Consider the following 7,500-nt stretch of genomic DNA (forward strand, 5'->3'; position numbering starts at 1 on the left):
TTATTATGTGGTAGGTGGGGGCGCTCACCATCCACTCACTCGCTGTAATGCTGCTCTTGGGTGTCTGCCCTTTCCTCTCCTCCATCCTTCTTTCCTTCCATCCTCTTCTGTCTTTCTTTACATCATTCTTTCCTCGTCCTTCTGCCTACGGGTAACTTTACACTCCCTCTTCTGTCTTTCTTTCCTTCATTCTTTCCTTTTCCTTCAGCCTGTGGGTGACTCTACACTAAGTGACAAGCCAAATGGTTTCCTGTACACCAGGAAACAATTTACTACGCTGGGTGGTAACCATATAACCAAATTTTGGCGCCTGGTGGTTTAGTGGGTAATTATTACGCTCCAATCGGATTAAGCCGGTGAAGGTTTATATCCAAGGGGTGGTTGGTGTTTACTGCTCACGTAATGCCACTCAGGGATGAGTGAGGCTGGTCACTCTCATCTTATATGTCGGGACCAACTGCCTAGCCCCGGGCTCCTACGCTCCTCATGGGGCAAGGTAGGATTGGATGATGGATGGATGGATTATTATTATTATTATTGTTATTATTATTATTACTACTACTACAACTACTAGTACCGCTGCTACTTCTATGATAATTACTCATTCTTATTATTATCATTATTATTATTATTGAGACATAAAACAATAAACGACGATATATTAAGAAAAAAAAATACGAAACACTAAAAAAAGAAAGAGAAAATGAAGAGAAAGACAAAGGTGTGAAAAAGGTGAGTGTAAAAGAACAGGTGTGTTTTGGAGTTAATTACAGCCGGTAATGAAGGTACAGGGAGGGGAGGGGAAGGGAAGGGAGGGGAGGGGAGGGGGAAAGGAAGGCGAGGGAGATGGAGAGGGGATGAGAGAGTGGGGGAAGGGAAGAGGAAGGGGGAGGGAAGGAGATGAGGGAGAGGGGGAAGGGTTGGGGAAGGGGAAGTGGGGGTGTGAAGGGAAAATAATGAAGGTAAATTAGGAAAGGTGAAAGTATGAGTGGAGGAGGAGGGGGAGAAAAGTGGGGGGGATGAGAAGAGAAGTGACGGGAGAGGGAAAGGAGGAGGGGGAGAGAAGTGAGGGGAGAGGGAAAGGAGGAGGGGGAAGTGGAGGGAGAAAAGTGAGGGGGGAGGAGAAGCGTAATTAATTAGGGCCAAACAGGAAATATGGGACAAGAGGGGAGGTGAAAGAGGGGGAGGGGGAGGGGGAGGGCGATAATGAGTTAATAAGGTATGGTGGAGGTGTGAGGAGAGGGGGATGAGAGGTGGGGAGGGGGGAAGGTAAGGGTGAAGCCGAGGGGAAGGGGAGGGAAGAGTGAAAGTAAGGGGAAGGGGAAGAGAAGGAGGGTGAGTGGAGGAGGGAAAGGAACAGGGGAGGGGAAGGGAGGGGAGGGGAGAAGTGAAGATAAGGATAAGGTAAAGAGGGGGAGGGTAAGGGGAAGAGGGGGAGGGTAAGGGGAAGAGGGGAAGGAAAGGGGGAGGGAGGGGAGGAAATGAAGGACTATTAAGAAAGATGAAGGTGTTAGTGGAGGGGAGGAGGGAGATGGAGAGAGGGGAATGGACTGGGGGAGGGGGAGGGAAGGGGAGGGGAAGAGTGGGGGGCAAGGGGAGGGGTAGGGGGAGGAGGGGCGTGATGGGGAGGGAAAGAAATGGGGACTAAGCGGGAAATATGGGGCTGAGAAGGGGGAGGGAGGAGGGGGAGGGGGAGGGAGGAAGGGGAGGGGAAGGAAGGGAGGGGAATACGAGGTGGGGAAGGGAGAGGGAGAAGACACAAGGGAAGGGTGAGAGCAAGGGGCGGGGAGGGGAGGAGAATGATGGGTAACAGAAAGGTGGGGGTGTGAGTGGGGGGGGGTGAAGATGAGAGGGGGAAGGGTGATGGATGAGAGAGAGAGAGAGAGAGAGAGAGAGAGAGAGAGAGAGAGAGAGAGAGAGAGAGATAAAAGGAAGGGAAAAGAAAGAACAAGAGGAAAGAGAGGGGAAACACAGAAGAGGAGGAGGAGGAGGAGGAGGAGGAAGAGGAGGAGTCAGGAAGAAGGAAGCACGAGAGGAGAAAGAGGAAGAGGAACAGAAGGGAAAGACAGGGGAGGAGTTCAAAGGCTGTCTAAACACGTGATCAAAGCAGGTAGGGAGTACAAAGGAGTACAAAGAGGAGTTCGCTGACATTCAAAGCAGGTGAGGAGAGGGAAGGGAGGTTATAGCAGGGAATACAGAGGAATACAGAGGAGTACAAAGAATAATGCAACAGGGGTTAGGAGGAATACAGAGGAATACAAAATGAATGCAACAGGGGTAGAGAGGAATACAGAGGGGTACAAAGAATACAAAAGTGTAAGGGAATACAGAATAAATATTAGTATCAGTGAGAGAGAGAAAGAGAGAGAGAGAGAGAGAGAGAGAGAGAGAGAAATATAATGAAGACAATGCAAGACGGAGGAAGAATAACAATAAGAGGAGGAGGAGGAGGAGGAGGAGGAGGAGGAGGAATGTGATCATTAGGAGAAAGAATGAAGGAACGAGAGAGACTGCTGTTGGTGTGGATGAGGGGGAGGAAGGGTGAGGCAGGGGGAGGGGAGGAGAGGGAGTAGGAGGCAGGGTGAGGGGAGGAGAGGGAGTAGGAGGCAGGGTGAGGGGGAGAAGAGGAAGGAAAACCAGGGTGAGGGAATGAGGGGAAGGATGAAGGAAGCCAGAGCAGGGTTAAGCAGGGTGAGGCAGGGTTAGGCAGGGGAGGAGGAGCTCACATGCCAGGGATCAAAGGGAACACTAACACACTTGTCACGCTTTGATCCAGGCAGGCAGGCAGGACGGTGGGTGAGGCAGGTGAGTCAGGCAGCAAGAAGGCAGGATAGAAGAAGGGAGGATGAGTAAGAAGAGAGGCAGAGTGTGTGGTAGGTAGGTAGGTAGGTTAGAAGGTAAACATGTAGGCAAGTGGTTAGGTAGGTAAGTAGGTAGGCAGACAGATAGATGCAAAGTGACGATCAAAAATCCCTTTACACACCTAGTATCTGAGTCACACATACATAACGCATTCCTATCTTCCTCATTTATCAGTATTAACCCAATTCTAAGCAATATCCATCAGAGAGAGGAATATTCGGGGGGTGAGAGGGCCGTGAGAGGAGTATTGAATTTACTGTCATCCATCCTAAAATGTGTGTGTGTGTGTGTGTGTGTGTGTGTGTGTGTGTGTGTGTAAGTATCCGGAAGAGTAATACATGAGTTTGGTGAGTTGGTGAGCAGTATAGATTGCGTCTGAGTGTGAAGATGTGAAGTGAGGAAGATGGATGAAGAAGAGGCGGAGGTGATGTGAGAAAGATGCGGAGTGAGGAGTACGCATGTGAGGGGTATTATGTGGAAGAGGTGGGGGTGATGTGAGAGAGATGTGGAGTGAGGAATACGCATGTGAGGGGTATTATGTGGAAGAGGTGGGGGTGAGGTGAGAGAGATGTGGAGTGAGGAATACGCATGTGAGGGGTATTATATGGAACAGGTGGATGTGAGGGAGAGGTGGAGGTGATGTGAGGAAGATGTGGAGTGAGGAATATTCATGAGTGAGGAATGAGGAGAGATGGAGCAGGTGTGGACAGGTAGGCAGCGATGCAGATGCCAATTAAGACCAGGTGAGAAGGACTGGTATACTGGCTACACCTCTCATACATACATTCATACCCATTCTCTCTCTCTCTCTCTCTCTCTCTCTCTCTCTCTCTCTCTCTCTCTCCAGCAAGCAATCAGCCACCAGGTCAGCAGGTCAGTTTACCTTCACTACACCAATTACCTCCACGATGCCACCACCTACATCTCTCTCTCCCTCTCTCTCTCTCTCTCTCTCTCTCTCTCAAGGACGATACCAAGAGCGACAAACAATTCTCTCTCCCTCACCCTCTCTAAGGACGATCAAGGACGATACCAAAAGCAGCTATCAATTCTCTTTCTCTCTCTCTCTCTCTCTCAAGGACGATATCAAATGCAACTGTCAATCTCTCTCTCTCTCTCTCTCTCTCAAGGACGATACTAAAAAGCAACTATCAATTCTCTCTCTCTCTCTCTCTCTCTCAAGGACGATACCAAATGCAATTGTCAATCTCTCTCTCTCCCTCGACAATAAATTACATTCATAAAAAAGTAATTAAAACGAAGCACCTGACTAATTAGAATTACATACCTACAAAACATCCACTTCAGCCTAACAAAACACGTACATACATATTGTACACATACACCAGCTACATACATTCACAGAAACACACATACACAGACTACATACATACACATACGAGCATAAACATACATACCGGTACATTACATACATATATACATTACATACACAGGCTACACACACACATACATACCTACACACACACACATACATACATACAAAATACAAATATCTGGTAAAAAACATTATATTTAAATCACGAATTTTATATAGACTTAAACCGATTATATTCATGCAATTAACGTGTGTGTGTGTGTGTGTGTGTGTGTGTGTGTGTGTGTGTGTGTGTGTGTGTGTGTGTGTGTGTGTGTGTTCCCCTCACCCTTCCTTTCGTTTATTCATCTCTCTCTAATATTTCATTTTCTCTCTCTCTCTCTCATCTTCACCCTCTCCCTCTCATTCTCTCTTTCATACCCAGAATTTTGCCCTCTCTCTCTCTCTCTCTCTCTCTCTCTCTCTCTCGTTATCCCAGGACAGCCGTAGCTAAATCAATTTAAGAGGCTCGGAAATTCGTGCCCAAGAGGTGGCAGGCGATATTCCACGGCGCCATTTGTTTTTTTGGAACGTGGAAGGGATGATGGCCCTAAAGGGAGAGAGAAAAAATATCCCTCTTTTCCTCCAGGTCTCTCTCATCCGTTCCCTCCCTCTTTCCTCCCTTTCCCTCCACTTCACTCCCCTTTTCCCCTCGTCTCTCCTCCCCCTCCTTTCCTCCCCTTCCCTCCACTCCTTCCCCTTTCCTTCCTTCTTCTTTCCTCACCCTCCTTCCATCCCTTCTTCTTCCCTCACATTTCTCCTTCCTCCTCCTCTTCCTCCTTCCATTTCTCCCTCCTCCTCCTCCCTTACTCTCTTCACCCCCTCCTTCCTCCCCTCCCCCCAACATACCTCCATCCCAAGTTCTGATGGAGACATTACCGCTTCTCTCACTCACTTCTCTCCCTCTCCCCTCTCCTCAACCCCCCCTCCCACCTTTCTCTGCCTGCCTCTCTCTCTCTCTCTCTCTCCCTTTCTCTCTCTCTCTGTCAGTTCCCTTACTTGTTCTCTCTCCCTCAATCTCCCTCTTCCCCCCACCCTCACTCACTCCACCCCTCCTCCTCAATACCCCTCCCCTCCATCCTACCTCCCCCCCATCCACCCTCCCCTCTCCTTGTCTTTCCTCCCTTTGTCTCTCCTCTCTCTTTCCTACCTCCCTCCATCCCCCCTCCAACCCCCTCCATCACACACACACACACACACACACACACACACACACACACACACAACCTTCAAACTTTTAACGTTCACGGTTGACAGTTTAAGAGGAAGAGGAGGAGAGGGAAAGTAAAACGAGGAGGAGGAGGAGGAGGAGGAGGAGGAAGACATCAAACTTTTAGGCTCCATATTTGACACCTGGGGGGGAGGGGGGGTAGAATCTGTCCCCCCCTCCTACCCTCTCTCTCTCTCTCTCTCTCTCACCGCCGAAAAAAACTCGATAAACTATGGCCTAATTATAACTTTAAATAACACGGGAAGTTTATATACCGGGGGGAGAGGAGGCGAAGACCGAGGATGAGGTGGAGAGGAAGACTGAGAATGATGCTGATAAATAGGAGGAGGAGGAGGAGGAGGGAGGAGGAGGAGAAAAATAAATTGCTTAACATGATGATGGCGGATGAGAAGGTTGAGAGAGAGAGAGAGAGAGAGAGAGAATGATGATGATGGTGGTGGTTGTGATGATGATGATGATGATGATGATGATGATGGAGGTGGTTGTAGTAGTAGTGATGATGATGATGATAATAATGACAATGAAGAAAGAGAAAGTAATAATTTTTTTTTTTTCGGAAATGGCTTTTTGACCCATTTTTCTTACTCCATTAATTTCAATCGACAGCATCAGCATTCTGGATTTCTTTTTTTTTTTGATACAGAGGTCATTAATAGCTTCAGGTGTGTCAGGTGTTTAATTACTTGTCTTTTATAGTAATTTTATTGTTCCGTCTGTGGCTGTCTCTTCTGTCTGTCTGTCTCTCTCAGTACTGCTCTATCTCTGTGTCTCTTCCTCTGTCTGTCTCTCTCTCTCTTATTACCGCCCTGTCTGTCTCTCTCTCTCTTACTACCCCCTGTCTGTCTCCTCTTCTGTCTATCTCTCTCTCTCATTACTGCTCTATCTCTGTTTGCGTCTCTTCCTCTGTCTGTCTCTTACTACGGTTCTATCTCGGTCTGTCTCTTCCTATGTCTGTCCCTGTCTTTCTCTCTTATCACATCTCGATCTCTGTCTGTCTGTCTGTCTGCCTCTTTGTCTGTGTGTGTGTGTGTGTCTTCTTATTACAGCTCTTTCTCTCTGTCTGTCTCTCTCTCACTCACTCACTCAATCTCTCCCTCCCTCTCTCTCTCTCTCTCTCTCTCTCTCTCCTACGTCCAATCATTGTCTTTCTCTCCGTTTCTATCATACTCAATCCCTCCTCTCACTCTCTCTTTCTCCCTCTCCCACCTCTTCCTCTCACTCCCTCTCTTCTCTCCCCCTCTCCCTCCACCTCAACACCTAGCCTCTCCCCTCCCACTGTCCTCCTCCTCCACGCTCCACATGTCGTCCACTTCCCTCATCCACTTTCTCTTCCACTCACTTCCTTCCTTCTACTCCACATCTTCCTCTTCGTTTTACCTACTCCAGTGCTTCCCTTCCTCCTCTTCGTATTCTTCTTCCTTTCCATCCTCTCTCCCTCCCTTCAATTTCCTCTCCTTCCTTCAACCCTCTCCAATGCTCTCCTTCTTCCCCTTCCTCTCACTTCCTCCTTCATTTCCTTCCTCTCCACTCCTTCCCATACCTTAATTCTCCTTCACCCTTTCTTCCTTCTCCACTCCTTTCTTCCAATGATTTCCTTCCTCCCATCCCCTCTTCTTTCTCCCTCTCCCACTCATTCCTCCCCCTCCCCCTCCCCCTCCTCCCCATCCACTCTACTTCACAGGCCAGACGTCGGTGTAAAGTGTTTATTAGTCTGGGGAGGGGAGGGGAAGGGAAGGGAAGGGAAGGGAAGGGAAGGGAAGGGGAGGGGAGGGGAGGGGAGGGGAGGGGGAAGGAAGGGAAGGGAAGGGAAAGGAACGGAAGGGAGAGAGAGGGAAAAAGACAGAATGAGGAGAAAGAACCCAAGGCCAGGGAAGGGAAAGGAAGAAAGTGGGAAAAAAAAAAAAAAAAAAAAAGACAATAGAAGATGTTACAATTAATAATATATAGAAATCTGTAAACTGGAAAAAAAAAATTGCCTAACTCGAAAATATATATAGAAAAAAAAATACATATATAAAAGAAAAACTGAATA

At 48.1% G+C, this 7,500-nt stretch overlaps 1 protein-coding gene across 1 annotated transcript in view; it reads right to left on the minus strand.

The window, feature by feature from the left end:
• Positions 1 to 7,500, minus strand: part of LOC145414678 (uncharacterized) — a 200,080-nt gene that overhangs the window by 20,806 nt on the left and 171,774 nt on the right. The window lies entirely within an intron of this gene.

The sequence above is a fragment of the Coenobita brevimanus genome, chromosome 100, assembly GCF_032717465.1.
Source record: "Coenobita brevimanus isolate Jiangsu-jjx chromosome 100, ASM3271746v2, whole genome shotgun sequence".
Lineage (NCBI taxonomy): Eukaryota > Metazoa > Arthropoda > Malacostraca > Decapoda > Coenobitidae > Coenobita > Coenobita brevimanus.